The sequence below is a fragment of the Camellia sinensis genome, chromosome 8, assembly GCF_055761805.1.
Source record: "Camellia sinensis isolate YWXY chromosome 8, ASM5576180v1, whole genome shotgun sequence".
NCBI classification, from domain to species: Eukaryota; Viridiplantae; Streptophyta; class Magnoliopsida; order Ericales; family Theaceae; genus Camellia; species Camellia sinensis.
This window is the reverse complement of record NC_138968.1, coordinates 6,015,952-6,034,372: the sequence shown is the minus strand read 5'-3', so window position 1 is coordinate 6,034,372 and position 18,421 is coordinate 6,015,952.

The window sequence follows — 18,421 nt, the reverse complement described above, 5'->3', positions numbered from 1 at the left end:
CACTGTGCAGGAGAATGCGTATGGGTGTTCGAATGTTCGAACCGTAACGCGGGAGAAATTATAAGTAAACGCCGTATTTACATATCTGCCACTGTGCAGGAGAATCCGTATAGGTGTTTGAGTGTTCGAACCGTAACGCGCGAGAAATTGTAAGTAAACGCCGTATTTACATATCTGCCACTGTGCAGGAGAATTCTGTATAGGTGTTCGAGTGTTCGAACCGTAATGCTTGAGAAATGGTAAGTAAACGCCGTATTTACATATCTGCCACTGTGCAGGAGAATCCGTATAGCCGTTCGAGTGTTCGAACCGTGACGCTTGAGAAATGGTAAGTAAACGCCGTATTTACATATCTGCCACTGTGCAGGAGAATCCGTATAGGTGTTCGAGTGTTCGAACCGTAGTGCTTGAGAAATGGTAATTAAACGCCGTATTTACATATCTGCCACTGTGCAGGAGAATCCGTATAGGTGTTCGAGTGTTCGAACCGTAACGCGCGAGAAATTGTAAGTAAACCCTGTATTTACGTATCTGCCACTGTGCAGGACAATCCGTATAGGTGTTCGAGTGTTCGAACTGTAACGCGCGAGAAATTGTAAGTAAGCGCCGTATTTACATATCTGCCACTGTGCAGGAGAATCCGTATAGGTGTTCGAGTGTTCGAAACGTAACGCGCGAGAAATTTTAAGTAAACGCCGTAGTTACATATCTGCCACTGTGCAGGAGAATGCGTATAGGTGTTCGAATGTTCGAACCGTAACGCGGGAGAAATTATAAGTAAACGCCTTATTTACTTATCTGCCACTGTGCAGGAGAATCCGTATAGGTGTTCGAGTGTTCGAAATGTAACGCGTGAGAAATTGTAAGTAAACGCCGTATTTACATATCTGCCACTGTGCAGGAGAATCCGTACACCTGTTCGAGTGTGCGAAACGTAACGCGCGAGAAATTGTAAGTAAACGCCGTATTTACATATCTGCCACTGTGCAGGAGAATCCGTATAGGTGTTCTAGTGTTCGAAACGTAACGCGTAAGAAATTGTAAGTAAACGCCGTATTTACATATCTGCCACTGTACAGGAGAATCCGTATAGGTGTTCGAGTGTTCGAAGCGTAACGCGCGAGAAATTGTAAGTAAACGCCGTATTTACATATCTGCCACTGTGCGGGAGAATCCGTAAAGGTGTTCGAGTGTTCGAAACGTAACGCGCGAGAAATTGTAAGTAAACGCCGTATTTACATATCTGCCACTATGCAGAAGAATCCGTATAGGTGTTCGAGTGTTCGAACCGTAACGTGCGAGAAATTGTAAGTAAACGCCGTATTTACATATCTGCCACTGTGCAGGAGAATCCGTATAGGTGTTCGAGTGTTCGAAACATAACGCGCGAGAAATTGTAAGTAAACGCCGTATTTACATATCTGCCACTGTGCAGGAGAATCCGTATAGGTGTTCGAGTGTTCGAAACGTAACGCGCGAGAAATTGTAAGTAAACACCGTATTTACGTATCTGCCACTGTGCAGGAGAATCCGTATAGGTGTTCGAGTGTGCGAAACATAAAGCGCGAGAAATTGTAAGTAAACGCCGTATTTACATATCTGCCACTGAGCAGGAGAATCCGTATAGGTGTTCGAGCGTTCGAAACGTAACGCGCGAAAAATTTTAAGTAAACGCCGTATTTACATATCTCCCACTGTGCAGGAGAATGCGTATGGGTGTTCGAATGTTCGAACCGTAACGCGGGAGAAATTATAAGTAAACGCCGTATTTACATATCTGCCACTGTACAGGAGAATCCGTATAGGTGTTCGAGTGTTCGAACCGTAACGCGCGAGAAATTGTAAGTAAACGCCGTATTTACATATCTGCCACTGTGCAGGAGAATTCTGTATAGGTGTTCGAGTGTTCGAACCGTAATGCTTGAGAAATGGTAAGTAAACGCCGTATTTACATATCTGCCACTGTGCAGGAGAATCCGTATAGCCGTTCGAGTGTTCGAACCGTGACGCTTGAGAAATGGTAAGTAAACGCCGTATTTACATATCTGCCACTGTGCAGGAGAATCCGTATAGGTGTTCGAGTGTTCGAACCGTAGTGCTTGAGAAATGGTAATTAAACGCCGTATTTACATATCTGCCACTGTGCAGGAGAATCCGTATAGGTGTTCGAGTGTTCGAACCGTAACGCGCGAGAAATTGTAAGTAAACCCTGTATTTACGTATCTGCCACTGTGCAGGACAATCCGTATAGGTGTTCGAGTGTTCGAACTGTAACGCGCGAGAAATTGTAAGTAAGCGCCGTATTTACATATCTGCCACTGTGCAGGAGAATCCGTATAGGTGTTCGAGTGTTCGAAATGTAACGCGCGAGAAATTTTAAGTAAACGCCGTAGTTACATATCTGCCACTGTGCAGGAGAATGCGTATAGGTGTTCGAATGTTCGAACCGTAACGCGGGAGAAATTATAAGTAAACGCCGTATTTACTTATCTGCCACTGTGCAGGAGAATCCGTATAGGTGTTCGAGTGTTCGAAATGTAACGCGTGAGAAATTGTAAGTAAACGCCGTATTTACATATCTGCCACTGTGCAGGAGAATCCGTACACCTGTTCGAGTGTGCGAAACGTAACGCGCGAGAAATTGTAAGTAAACGCCGTATTTGCATATCTGCCACTGTGCAGGAGAATCCGTATAGGTGTTCGAGTGTTCGAAACGTAACGCGTAAGAAATTGTAAGTAAACGCCGTATTTACATATCTGCCACTGTACAGGAGAATCCGTATAGGTGTTCGAGTGTTCGAAGCGTAACGCGCGAGAAATTGTAAGTAAACGCCGTATTTACATATCTGCCACTGTGCGGAAGAATCCGTAAAGGTGTTCGAGTGTTCGAAACGTAACGCGCGAGAAATTGTAAGTAAATGCCGTATTTACATATCTGCCACTATGCAGGAGAATCCGTATAGGTGTTCGAGTGTTCGAACCGTAACGTGCGAGAAATTGTAAGTAAACGCCGTATTTACATATCTGCCACTGTGCAGGAGAATCCGTATAGGTGTTCGAGTGTTCGAAACATAACGCGCGAGAAATTGTAAGTAAACGCCGTATTTACATATCTGCCACTGTGCAGGAGAATCCGTATAGGTGTTCGAGTGTTCGAAACGTAACGCGCGAGAAATTGTAAGTAAACACCGTATTTACGTATCTGCCACTGTGCAGGAGAATCCGTATAGGTGTTCGAGTGTGCGAAACATAAAGCGCGAGAAATTGTAAGTAAACGCCGTACTTACATATCTGCCACTGAGCAGGAGAATCCGTATAGGTGTTCGAGCGTTCGAAACGTAACGCGCGAAAAATTCAAAGTAAACGCCGTATTTACATATCTGCCACTGTGCAGGAGAATGCGTATGGGTGTTCGAATGTTCGAACCGTAACGCGGGAGAAATTATAAGTAAACGCCGTATTTACATATCTGCCACTGTGCAGGAGAATCCGTATAGGTGTTCGAGTGTTCGAACCGTAACGCGCGAGAAATTGTAAGTAAACGCCGTATTTACATATCTGCCACTGTGCAGGAGAATTCTGTATAGGTGTTCGAGTGTTCGAACCGTAATGCTTGAGAAATGGTAAGTAAACGCCGTATTTACATATCTGCCACTGTGCAGGAGAATCCGTATAGCCGTTCGAGTGTTCGAACCGTGACGCTTGAGAAATGGTAAGTAAACGCCGTATTTACATATCTGCCACTGTGCAGGAGAATCCGTATAGGTGTTCGAGTGTTCGAACCGTAGTGCTTGAGAAATGGTAATTAAATGCCGTATTTACATATCTGCCACTGTGCAGGAGAATCCGTATAGGTGTTCGAGTGTTCGAACCGTAACGCGCGAGAAATTGTAAGTAAACCCTGTATTTACGTATCTGCCACTGTGCAGGACAATCCGTATAGGTGTTCGAGTGTTCGAACTGTAACGCGCGAGAAATTGTAAGTAAGCGCCGTATTTACATATCTGCCACTGTGCAGGAGAATCCGTATAGGTGTTCGAGTGTTCGAAACGTAACGCGCGAGAAATTTTAAGTAAACGCCGTAGTTACATATCTGCCACTGTGCAGGAGAATGCGTATAGGTGTTCGAATGTTCGAACCGTAACGCGGGAGAAATTATAAGTAAACGCCGTATTTACTTATCTGCCACTGTGCAGGAGAATCCGTATAGGTGTTCGAGTGTTCGAAATGTAACGCGTGAGAAATTGTAAGTAAACGCCGTATTTACATATCTGCCACTGTGCAGGAGAATCCGTACACCTGTTCGAGTGTGCGAAACGTAACGCGCGAGAAATTGTAAGTAAACGCCGTATTTACATATCTGCCACTGTGCAGGAGAATCCGTATAGGTGTTCGAGTGTTCGAAACGTAACGCGTAAGAAATTGTAAGTAAACGCCGTATTTACATATCTGCCACTGTACAGGAGAATCCGTATAGGTGTTCGAGTGTTCGAAGCGTAACGCGCGAGAAATTGTAAGTAAACGCCGTATTTACATATCTGCCACTGTGCAGGAGAATCCGTATAGGTGTTCGAGTGTTCGAAACGTAACGCGCGAGAAATTGTAAATAAACGCCGTATTTACATATCTGCCACTGTACAGGAGAATCCGAATAGGTGTTCGAGTGTTCGAACCGTAACGCGCGAGAAATTGTAAGTAAACGCCGTATTTACATATCTGCCACTGTGCAGGAGAATCCGTATAGGTGTTCGAGTGTTCGAAACATAACGCGCGAGAAATTGTAAGTAAACGCCGTATTTACATATCTGCCACTGTGCAGGAGAATCCGTATAGGTGTTCGAGTGTTCGAAACGTAACGCGCGAGAAATTGTAAGTAAACACCGTATTTACGTATCTGCCACTGTGCAGAAGAATCCGTATAGGTGTTCGAGTGTGCGAAACATAAAGCGCGAGAAATTGTAAGTAAACGCCGTATTTACATATCTGCCACTGAGCAGGAGAATCCGTATAGGTGTTCGAGCGTTTGAAACGTAACGCGCGAAAAATTTTAAGTAAACGCCGTATTTACATATCTGCCACTGTGCAGGAGAATCCGTATAGGTGTTCGAGTGTTCGAAACGTAACGCGTAAGAAATTGTAAGTAAACGCCGTATTTACATATCTGCCACTGTACAGGAGAATCCGTATAGGTGTTCGAGTGTTCGAAGCGTAACGCGCGAGAAATTGTAAGTAAACGCCGTATTTACATATCTGCCACTGTGCGGGAGAATCCGTAAAGGCGTTCGAGTGTTCGAAACGTAACGCGCGAGAAATTGTAAGTAAACGCCGTATTTACATATCTGCCACTGTGCAGGAGAATCCGTATAGGTGTTCGAGTGTTCGAACCGTAACGTGCGAGAAATTGTAAGTTAACGCCGTATTTACATATCTGCCACTGTGCAGGAGAATCCGTATAGGTGTTCGAGTGTTCGAAACATAACGCGCGAGAAATTGTAAGTAAACGCCGTATTTACATATCTGCCATTGTGCAGGAGAATCCGTATACGTGTTCGAGTGTTTGAACCGTAACGCGTGCGAAATTGTAAGTAAACACCGTATTTACATATCTGCCACTGTGCAGCAGAATCCGTATAAGTGTTCGAGTGTTCGAACCGTAACGCGCGAGAAATTGTAAGTGAACGCCGTATTTACATATCTGGCACTATGCAGGAGAATCCGTATAGGTGTTCGAGTGTTCGAACCGTAACGCGCGAGAAATTGTAAGTAAACGCTGTATTTTCATATCTGCCACTGTGCAGGAGAATCTGTATACATGTTCGAGTGTTCGAACCGTAATGCTTGATAAATGGTAAGTAAACGCCGTATTTACATATCTGCAACTGTGCAGGAGAATCCGTATAGCCGTTCGAGTGTTCGAACCGTGATGCTTGAGAAATGGAAAGTAAACGCCGTATTTACATATCTGCCACTGTGCAGGAGAATCCGTATAGGTGTTCGAGTGTTCGAACCGTAGTGCTTGAGAAATGGTAATTAAACGCCGTATTTACATATCTGCCACCGTGCAGGAGAATCCGTATAGGTGTTCGAGTGTTCGAACCGTAACGCACGAGAAATTTTAAGTAAACGGCGTATTTACGTATCTGCCACTGTGCAGGACAAGCCGTATAGGTGTTTGAGTGTTCGAACTGTAACGCGCGAGAAATTGTAAGTAAACGCCGTATTTACATATCTGCCACTGTGCAGGAGAATCCGTATAGGTGTTCGAGTGTTCGAAACGTAACGCGCGAGAAATTTTAAGTAAACGCCGTATTTACATATCTGCCACTGTGCAGGAGAATGCGTATAGGTGTTCGATTGTTCGAACCGTAACGCGGGAGAAATTATAAGTAAACGCCGTATTTACATATCTGCCACTGTGCAGGAGAATCCGTATAGGTGTTCGAGTGTTCGAACCGTAACGTGCGAGAAATTGTAAGTAAACGCCGTATTTACATATCTGCCACTGTGCAGGAGAATCCGTATAGGTGTTCGAGTGTTCGAACCGTAACGTGCGAGAAATTGTAAGTACACGCCGTATTTACATATCTGCCACTGTGCAGCAGAATCCGTAGAGGTGTTCGAGTGTTCGAACCGTAACGCGCGAGAAATTGTAAGTAAACGCCGTATTTACATATCTGCCACTGTGCAGGAGAATCCGTATAGGTGTTCGAGTGTTCGAACCGTAACGCGCGAGAAATTGTAAGTAAACGCCGTATTTACATATCTGCCACTGTGCAGGAGAATCTGTATACGTGTTCGAGTGTCCGAACCGTAATGCTTGAGAAATGGTAAGTAAACGCCGTATTTACATATCTGCAACAGTGCAGGAGAATCCGTATAGCCGTTCGAGTGTTCGAACCGTGTTGCTTGAGAAATGGTAAGTAAACGCCGTATTTACATATCTGCCACTGTGCAAGAGAATCCGTATAGGTGTTCGAGTGTTCGAACCGTAGTGCTTGAGAAATGGTAATTAAACGCCGTATTTACATATCTGCCACCGTGCAGGAGAATCCGTATAGGTGTTCGAGTGTTCGAACCGTAACGCGCGAGAAATTGTAAGTAAACGGTGTATTTACGTATCTGCCACTGTGCAGGACAATCCGTATAGGTGTTCGAGTGTTCGAACTGTAACGCGCGAGAAATTATAAGTAAACGCCGTATTTACATATCTGCCACTGTGCAGGAGAATCCGTATAGGTGTTCGAGTGTTCGAAACGTAACGCGCGAGAAATTTTAAGTGAACGCCGTATTTACATATCTGCCACTGTGCAGGAGAATGCGTATAGGTGTTCGATTGTTCGAACCGTAACGCGGGAGAAATTATAAGTAAACGCCGTATTTACATATCTGCCACTGTGCAGGAGAATCCGTATAGGTGTTCGAGTGTTCGAAACGTAACGCGCGAGAAATGGTAAGTAAACGCCGTATTTACATATCTGCCACTGTGCAGGAGAATCCGTATAGGTGTTCGAGTGTTCGAAACATAACGCGCGAGAAATTGTAAGTAAACGCCGTATTTACATATCTGCCACTGTGCAGGAGAATCCGTATAGGTGTTCGAGTGTTCGAAATGTAACGCGTGAGAAATTGTAAGTAAACACCGTATTTACATATCTGCCACTGTGCAGGAGAATCCGTACACCTGTTCGAGTGTGCGAAACGTAACGCGCGAGAAATTTTAAGTAAACGCCGTATTTATATATCTGCCACTGTGCATGAGAATCCGTATAGGTGTTCGAGTGTTCGAAACATAACGCGTAAGAAATTGTAAGTAAACGCCGTATTTACATATCTGCCACTGTACAGGAGAATCCGTATAGGTGTTCGAGTGTTCGAAGCGTAACGCGCGAGAAATTGTAAGTAAACGCCGTATTTACATATCTGCCACTGTGCAGGAGAATCCGTATAGGTGTTCGAGTGTTCGAAACGTAACGCGCGAGAAATTGTATGTAAACGCCGTATTTACATATCTGCCACTGTACAGGAGAATCCGAATAGGTGTTCGAGTGTTCGAACCGTAACGCGCGAGAAATTGTAAGTAAACGCCGTATTTACATATCTGCCACTGTGCAGGAGAATCCGTATAGGTGTTCGAGTGTTCGAAACATAACGCGCGAGAAATTGTAAGTAAACGCCGTATTTACATATCTGCCACTGTGCAGGAGAATCCGTATAGGTGTTCGAGTGTTCGAAACGTAACGCGCGAGAAATTGTAAGTAAACACCGTATTTACGTATCTGCCACTGTGCAGGAGAATCCGTATAGGTGTTCGAGTGTGCGAAACATAACGCGCGAGAAATTGTAAGTAAACGCCGTATTTACATATATGCCACTGAGCAGGAGAATCCGTATAGGTGTCCGAGCGTTCGAAACGTAACGCGCGAAAAATTTTAAGTAAACACCGTATTTACATATCTGCCACTGTGCAGGAGAATGCGTATGGGTGTTCGAATGTTCGAACCGTAACGCGGGAGAAATTATAAGTAAACGCCGTATTTACATATCTGCCACTGTGCAGGACAATCCGTATAGGTGTTCGAGTGTTCGAACCGTAACGCGCGAGAAATTGTAAGTAAACGCTGTATTTTCATATCTGCCACTGTGCAGGAGAATCTGTATACATGTTCGAGTGTTCGAACCGTAATGCTTGATAAATGGTAAGTAAACGCCGTATTTACATATCTGCAACTGTGCAGGAGAATCCGTATAGCCGTTCGAGTGTTCGAACCGTGATGCTTGAGAAATGGAAAGTAAACGCCGTATTTACATATCTGCCACTGTGCAGGAGAATCCGTATAGGTGTTCGAGTGTTCGAACCGTAGTGCTTGAGAAATGGTAATTAAACGCCGTATTTACATATCTGCCACCGTGCAGGAGAATCCGTATAGGTGTTCGAGTGTTCGAACCGTAACGCACGAGAAATTGTAAGTAAACGGCGTATTTACGTATCTGCCACTGTGCAGGACAAGCCGTATAGGTGTTTGAGTGTTCGAACTGTAACGCGCGAGAAATTGTAAGTAAACGCCGTATTTACATATCTGCCACTGTGCAGGAGAATCCGTATAGGTGTTCGAGTGTTCGAAACGTAACGCGCGAGAAATTTTAAGTAAACGCCGTATTTACATATCTGCCACTGTGCAGGAGAATGCGTATAGGTGTTCGATTGTTCGAACCGTAACGCGGGAGAAATTATAAGTACACGCCGTATTTACATATCTGCCACTGTGCAGGAGAATCCGTATAGGTGTTCGAGTGTTCGAACCGTAACGTGCGAGAAATTGTAAGTAAACGCCGTATTTACATATCTGCCACTGTGCAGGAGAATCCGTATAGGTGTTCGAGTGTTCGAACCGTAACGTGCGAGAAATTGTAAGTACACGCCGTATTTACATATCTGCCACTGTGCAGCAGAATCCGTAGAGGTGTTCGAGTGTTCGAACCGTAACGCGCGAGAAATTGTAAGTAAACGCCGTATTTACATATCTGCCACTGTGCAGGAGAATCCGTATAGGTGTTCGAGTGTTCGAACCGTAACGCGCGAGAAATTGTAAGTAAACGCCGTATTTACATATCTGCCACTGTGCAGGAGAATCTGTATACGTGTTCGAGTGTCCGAACCGTAATGCTTGAGAAATGGTAAGTAAACGCCGTATTTACATATCTGCAACAGTGCAGGAGAATCCGTATAGCCGTTCGAGTGTTCGAACCGTGTTGCTTGAGAAATGGTAAGTAAACGCCGTATTTACATATCTGCCACTGTGCAAGAGAATCCGTATAGGTGTTCGAGTGTTCGAACCGTAGTGCTTGAGAAATGGTAATTAAACGCCGTATTTACATATCTGCCACCGTGCAGGAGAATCCGTATAGGTGTTCGAGTGTTCGAACCGTAACGCGCGAGAAATTGTAAGTAAACGGTGTATTTACGTATCTGCCACTGTGCAGGACAATCCGTATAGGTGTTCGAGTGTTCGAACTGTAACGCGCGAGAAATTATAAGTAAACGCCGTATTTACATATCTGCCACTGTGCAGGAGAATCCGTATAGGTGTTCGAGTGTTCGAAACGTAACGCGCGAGAAATTTTAAGTGAACGCCGTATTTACATATCTGCCACTGTGCAGGAGAATGCGTATAGGTGTTCGATTGTTCGAACCGTAACGCGGGAGAAATTATAAGTAAACGCCGTATTTACATATCTGCCACTGTGCAGGAGAATCCGTATAGGTGTTCGAGTGTTCGAAACGTAACGCGCGAGAAATGGTAAGTAAACGCCGTATTTACATATCTGCCACTGTGCAGGAGAATCCGTATAGGTGTTCGAGTGTTCGAAACATAACGCGCGAGAAATTGTAAGTAAACGCCGTATTTACATATCTGCCACTGTGCAGGAGAATCCGTATAGGTGTTCGAGTGTTCGAAATGTAACGCGTGAGAAATTGTAAGTAAACACCGTATTTACATATCTGCCACTGTGCAGGAGAATCCGTACACCTGTTCGAGTGTGCGAAACGTAACGCGCGAGAAATTTTAAGTAAACGCCGTATTTATATATCTGCCACTGTGCATGAGAATCCGTATAGGTGTTCGAGTGTTCGAAACATAACGCGTAAGAAATTGTAAGTAAACGCCGTATTTACATATCTGCCACTGTACAGGAGAATCCGTATAGGTGTTCGAGTGTTCGAAGCGTAACGCGCGAGAAATTGTAAGTAAACGCCGTATTTACATATCTGCCACTGTGCAGGAGAATCCGTATAGGTGTTCGAGTGTTCGAAACGTAACGCGCGAGAAATTGTATGTAAACGCCGTATTTACATATCTGCCACTGTACAGGAGAATCCGAATAGGTGTTCGAGTGTTCGAACCGTAACGCGCGAGAAATTGTAAGTAAACGCCGTATTTACATATCTGCCACTGTGCAGGAGAATCCGTATAGGTGTTCGAGTGTTCGAAACATAACGCGCGAGAAATTGTAAGTAAACGCCGTATTTACATATCTGCCACTGTGCAGGAGAATCCGTATAGGTGTTCGAGTGTTCGAAACGTAACGCGCGAGAAATTGTAAGTAAACACCGTATTTACGTATCTGCCACTGTGCAGGAGAATCCGTATAGGTGTTCGAGTGTGCGAAACATAACGCGCGAGAAATTGTAAGTAAACGCCGTATTTACATATCTGCCACTGAGCAGGAGAATCCGTATAGGTGTCCGAGCGTTCGAAACGTAACGCGCGAAAAATTTTAAGTAAACACCGTATTTACATATCTGCCACTGTGCAGGAGAATGCGTATGGGTGTTCGAATGTTCGAACCGTAACGCGGGAGAAATTATAAGTAAACGCCGTATTTACATATCTGCCACTGTGCAGGACAATCCGTATAGGTGTTCGAGTGTTCGAACTGTAACGCGCGAGAAATTGTAAGTAAACGCCGTATTTACATATCTGCCACTGTGCAGGAGACTCCGTATAGGTGTTCGAGTGTTCGAAACGTAACGCGCGAGAAATTTTAAGTGAACGCCGTATTTACATATCTGCCACTGTGCAGGAGAATGCGTATAGGTGTTCGATTGTTCGAACCGTAACGCGAAAGAAATTATAAGTAAACGCCGTATTTACATATCTGCCACTGGGCAGGAGAATCCGTATAGGTGTTCGAGTGTTCGAAACGTAACGCGCGAGAAATGGTAAGTAAACGCCGTATTTACATATCTGCCACTGTGCAGGAGAATCCGTATAGGTGTTCGAGTGTTCGAAACATAACGCGCGAGAAATTGTAAGTAAACGCCGTATTTACATATCTGCCACTGTGCAGGAGAATCCATATAGGTGTTCGAGTGTTCGAAATGTAACGCGTGAGAAATTGTAAGTAAACACCGTATTTACATATCTGCCACTGTGCAGGAGAATCCGTACACCTGTTCGAGTGTGCGAAACGTAACGCGCGAGAAATTTTAAGTAAACGCCGTATTTATATATCTGCCACTGTGCATGAGAATCCGTATAGGTGTTCGAGTGTTCGAAACATAACGCGTAAGAAATTGTAAGTAAACGCCGTATTTACATATCTGCCACTGTACAGGAGAATCCGTATAGGTGTTCGAGTGTTCGAAGCGTAACGCGCGAGAAATTGTAAGTAAACGCCGTATTTACATATCTGCCACTGTGCAGGAGAATCCGTATAGGTGTTCGAGTGTTCGAAACGTAACGCGCGAGAAATTGTATGTAAACGCCGTATTTACATATCTGCCACTGTACAGGAGAATCCGAATAGGTGTTCGAGTGTTCGAACCGTAACGCGCGAGAAATTGTAAGTAAACGCCGTATTTACATATCTGCCACTGTGCAGGAGAATCCGTATAGGTGTTCGAGTGTTCAAAACATAACGCGCGAGAAATTGTAAGTAAACGCCGTATTTACATATCTGCCACTATGCAGGAGAATCCGTATAGGTGTTCGAGTGTTCGAAACGTAACGCGCGAGAAATTGTAAGTAAACACCGTATTTACGTATCTGCCACTGTGCAGGAGAATCCGTATAGGTGTTCGAGTGTGCGAAACATAACGCGCGAGAAATTGTAAGTAAACGCCGTATTTACATATCTGCCACTGAGCAGGAGAATCCGTATAGGTGTCCGAGCGTTCGAAACGTAACGCGCGAAAAATTTTAAGTAAACACCGTATTTACATATCTGTCACTGTGCAGGAGAATGCGTATGGGTGTTCGAATGTTCGAACCGTAACGCGGGAGAAATTATAAGTAAACGCCGTATTTACATATCTGCCACTGTGCAGGACAATCCGTATAGGTGTTCGAGTGTTCGAACTGTAACGCGCGAGAAATTGTAAGTAAACGCCGTATTTACATATCTGCCACTGTGCAGGAGACTCCGTATAGGTGTTCGAGTGTTCGAAACGTAACGCGCGAGAAATTTTAAGTAAACGCCGTATTTACATATCTGCCACTGTGCAGGAGAATGCGTATAGGTGTTCGAATGTTCGAACCGTAACGCGGGAGAAATTATAAGTAAACGCCGTATTTACATATCTGCCACTGTGCAGGAGAATCCCTATAGGTGTTCGAGTGTTCAAAACGTAATGCGCGAGAAATTGTAAGTAAACGCCGTATTTACATATCTGCCACTGTGCAGGAGAATCCGTATAGGTGTTCGAGTGTTCGAACCGTAACGCGCGAGAAATTGTAAGTAAATGCCGTATTTACTTATCTGCCACTGTGCAGGAGAATACGTATAGGTGTTCGAGTGTTCGAACCGTAGTGCTTGAGAAATGGTAATTAAACGCCGTATTTGCATATCTGCCACCGTGCAGGAGAATCCGTATAGGTGTTCGAGTGTTCGAACCGTAACGCGCGAAAAATTTTAAGTAAACGCCGTATTTACAGATCTGCCACTGTGCAGGAGAATGCGTATGGGTGTTCGAATGTTCGAACCGTAACGCGGGAGAAATTATAAGTAAACGCCATATTTACATATCTGCCACTGTGCAGGAGAATCCGTATAGGTGTTCGAGTGTTCGAACCGTAACGCGCGAGAAATTGTAAGTAAACGCCGTATTTACATATCTGCCACTGTGTAGGAGAATGCGTATAGGTGTTCGAATGTTCGAACCGTAACGCGGGAGAAATTATAAGTAAACGCCGTATTTACTTATCTGCCACTGTGCAGGAGAATACGTATAGGTGTTCGAGTGTTCGAAATGTAACGCGTGAGAAATTGTAAGTAAACGCCGTATTTACATATCTGCCACTGTGCAGGAGAATCCGTACACCTGTTCGAGTGTGCGAAACGTAACGTGCGAGAAATTGTAAGTAAACGCCGTATTTACATATCTGCCACTGTGCAGGAGAATCCGTATAGGTGTTCGAGTGTTCGAAACGTAACGCGTAAGAAATTGTAAGTAAACGCCGTATTTACATATCTGCCACTGTACAGGAGAATCCGTATAGGTGTTCGAGTGTTCGAACCGTAACGCGCGAGAAATTGTAAGTAAACGCCGTATTTTCATATTTGCCACTGTGCAGGAGAATCTGTATACGTGTTCGAGTGTTCGAACCGTAATGCTTGAGAAATGGTAAGTAAACGCCGTATTTACATATCTGCAACTGTGCAAGAGAATCCGTATAGCCGTTCGAGTGTTCGAACCGTGATGCTTGAGAAATGGAAAGTAAACACCGTATTTACATATCTGCCACTGTGCAGGAGAATCCGTATAGGTGTTCGAGTGTTCGAACCGTAGTGCTTGAGAAATGGTAATAAAGCGCCGTATTTACATATCTTCCACCGTGCAGGAGAATCCGTATAGGTGTTCGAGTGTTCGAACCGTAACGCGCGAGAAATTGTAAGTAAACGGCGTATTTACGTATCTGCCACTGTGCAGGACAATCCGTATAGGTGTTCGAGTGTTCGAACTGTAACGCGCGAGAAATTGTAAGTAAACGCCATATTTACATATCTGCCACTGTGCAGGAGAATCCGTATAGGTGTTCGAGTGTTCGAAACGTAACGCGCGAGAAATTTTAAGTAAACGCCGTATTTACATATCTACCACTGTGCAGGAGAATGCGTATAGGTGTTCGATTGTTCGAACCGTAACGCGGGAGAAATTATAAGTAAACGCCGTATTTTCATATTTGCCACTGTGCAGGAGAATCTGTATACGTGTTCGAGTGTTCGAACCGTAATGCTTGAGAAATGGTAAGTAAACGCCGTATTTACATATCTGCAACTGTGCAAGAGAATCCGTATAGCCGTTCGAGTGTTCGAACCGTGATGCTTGAGAAATGGAAAGTAAACACCGTATTTACATATCTGCCACTGTGCAGGAGAATCCGTATAGGTGTTCGAGTGTTCGAACCGTAGTGCTTGAGAAATGGTAATTAAGCGCCGTATTTACATATCTTCCACCGTGCAGGAGAATCCGTATAGGTGTTCGAGCGTTCGAAACGTAACGCGCGAAAAATTTTAAGTAAACACCGTATTTACATATCTGCCACTGTGCAGGAGAATGCGTATGGGTGTTCGAATGTTCGAACCGTAATGCGGGAGAAATTATAAGTAAACGCCGTATTTACATATCTGCCACTGTGCAGGACAATCCGTATAGGTGTTCGAGTGTTCGAACTGTAACGCGCGAGAAATTGTAAGTAAACGCCGTATTTACATATCTGCCACTGTGCAGGAGACTCCGTATAGGTGTTCGAGTGTTCGAAACGTAACGCGCGAGAAATTTTAAGTGAACGCCGTATTTACATATCTGCCACTGTGCAGGAGAATGCGTATAGGTGTTCGATTGTTCGAACCGTAACGCGGGAGAAATTATAAGTAAACGCCGTATTTACATATCTGCCACTGGGCAGGAGAATCCGTATAGGTGTTCGAGTGTTCGAAACGTAACGCGCGAGAAATGGTAAGTAAACGCCGTATTTACATATCTGCCACTGTGCAGGAGAATCCGTATAGGTGTTCGAGTGTTCGAAACATAACGCGCGAGAAATTGTAAGTAAACGCCGTATTTACATATCTGCCACTGTGCAGGAGAATCCGTATAGGTGTTCGAGTGTTCGAAATGTAACGCGTGAGAAATTGTAAGTAAACACCGTATTTACATATCTGCCACTGTGCAGGAGAATCCGTACACCTGTTCGAGTGTGCGAAACGTAACGCGCGAGAAATTTTAAGTAAACGCCGTATTTATATATCTGCCACTGTGCATGAGAATCCGTATAGGTGTTCGAGTGTTCGAAACATAACGCGTAAGAAATTGTAAGTAAACGCCGTATTTACATATCTGCCACTGTACAGGAGAATCCGTATAGGTGTTCGAGTGTTCGAAGCGTAACGCGCGAGAAATTGTAAGTAAACGCCGTATTTACATATCTGCCACTGTGCAGGAGAATCCGTATAGGTGTTCGAGTGTTCGAAACGTAACGCGCGAGAAATTGTATGTAAACGCCGTATTTACATATCTGCCACTGTACAGGAGAATCCGAATAGGTGTTCGAGTGTTCGAACCGTAACGCGCGAGAAATTGTAAGTAAACGCCGTATTTACATATCTGCCACTGTGCAGGAGAATCCGTATAGGTGTTCGAGTGTTCAAAACATAACGCGCGAGAAATTGTAAGTAAACGCCGTATTTACATATCTGCCACTGTGCAGGAGAATCCGTATAGGTGTTCGAGTGTTCGAAACGTAACGCGCGAGAAATTGTAAGTAAACACCGTATTTACGTATCTGCCACTGTGCAGGAGAATCCGTATAGGTGTTCGAGTGTGCGAAACATAACGCGCGAGAAATTGTAAGTAAACGCCGTATTTACATATCTGCCACTGAGCAGGAGAATCCGTATAGGTGTCCGAGCGTTCGAAACGTAACGCGCGAAAAATTTTAAGTAAACACCGTATTTACATATCTGCCACTGTGCAGGAGAATGCGTATGGGTGTTCGAATGTTCGAACCGTAACGCGGGAGAAATTATAAGTAAACGCCGTATTTACATTTCTGCCACTGTGCAGGACAATCCGTATAGGTGTTCGAGTGTTCGAACTGTAACGCGCGAGAAATTGTAAGTAAACGCCGTATTTACATATCTGCCACTGTGCAGGAGACTCCGTATAGGTGTTCGAGTGTTCGAAACGTAACGCGCGAGAAATTTTAAGTAAACGCCGTATTTACATATCTGCCACTGTGCAGGAGAATGCGTATAGGTGTTCGAATGTTCGAACCGTAACGCGGGAGAAATTATAAGTAAACGCCGTATTTACATATCTGCCACTGTGCAGGAGAATCCCTATAGGTGTTCGAGTGTTCAAAACGTAATGCGCGAGAAATTGTAAGTAAACGCCGTATTTACATATCTGCCACTGTGCAGGAGAATCCGTATAGGTGTTCGAGTGTTCGAACCGTAACGCGCGAGAAATTGTAAGTAAATGCCGTATTTACTTATCTGCCACTGTGCAGGAGAATACGTATAGGTGTTCGAGTGTTCGAACCGTAGTGCTTGAGAAATGGTGATTAAACGCCGTATTTACATATCTGCCACCGTGCAGGAGAATCCGTATAGGTGTTCGAGTGTTCGAACCGTAACGCGCGAGTAATTGTAAGTAAACGGCGTATTTACGTATCTGCCACTGTGCAGGACAATCCGTATAGGTGTTCGAGTGTTCGAACTGTAACGCGCGAGAAATTATAAGTAAACGCCGTATTTACATATCTGCCACTGTGCAGGAGAATCCGTATAGGTGTTCGAGTGTTCGAAACGTAACGCGCGAGAAATTTTAAGTAAACGCCGTATTTACATATCTGCCACTGTGCAGGAGAATGCGTATAGGTGTTCGATTGTTCGAACCGTAACGCGGGAGAAATTATAAGTAAACGCCGTATTTACATATCTGCCACTGTGCAGGAGAATCCGTATAGGTGTTCGAGTGTTCGAAACGTAACGCGCGAGAAATTGTAAGTAAACGCCGTATTTACATATCTGCCACTGTGCAGGAGAATCCGTATAGGTGTTCGAGTGTTCGAAACATAACGCGCGAGAAATTGTAAGTAAACGCCGTATTTACATATCTGCCACTGTGCAGGAGAATCCGTATAGGTGTTCGAGTGTTCGAAATGTAACGCGTGAGAAATTGTAAGTAAAATCCGTATTTACATATCTGCCACTGAGGAGGAGAATCCGTATAGGTGTTCGAGCGTTCGAAACGTAACGCGCGAGAAATTTTAAGTAAACGCCGTATTTACATATCTGCCACTGTGCAGGAGAATGCGGATGGGTGTTCGAATGTTCGAACCGTAACGCGGAAGAAATTATAAGTAAACGCCGTATTTACATATCTGTCACTGTGCAGGAGAATCCGTATAGGTGTTCGAGTGTGCGAGACATAACGCGCGAGAAATTGTAAGTAAACGCCGTATTTACATATCTGCCACTGTGCAGTAGAATCCGTAGAGGTGTTCGAGTGTTCGAACCGTAACGCGCGAGAAATTGTAAGTAAACGCCGTATTTACATATCTACCACTGTGCAGGAGAATCTGTATACGTGTTCGAGTGTCCGAACCGTAATGCTTGAGAAATGGTAAGTAAACGCCGTATTTACATATCTGCAACAGTGCAGGAGAATCCGTATAGCCGTTCGAGTGTTCGAACCGTGATGCTTGAGAAATGGTAAGTAAACGCCGTATTTACATATCTGCCACTGTGCAGGAGAATCCGTACAGGTGTTCGAGTGTTCGAACCGTAGTGCTTGAGAAATGGTAATTAAACGCCGTATTTACATATCTGCCACCGTGCAAGAGAATCCGTATAGGTGTTCGAGTGTTCGAACCGTAACGCGCGAGAAATTGTAAGTAAACGGCGTATTTACGTA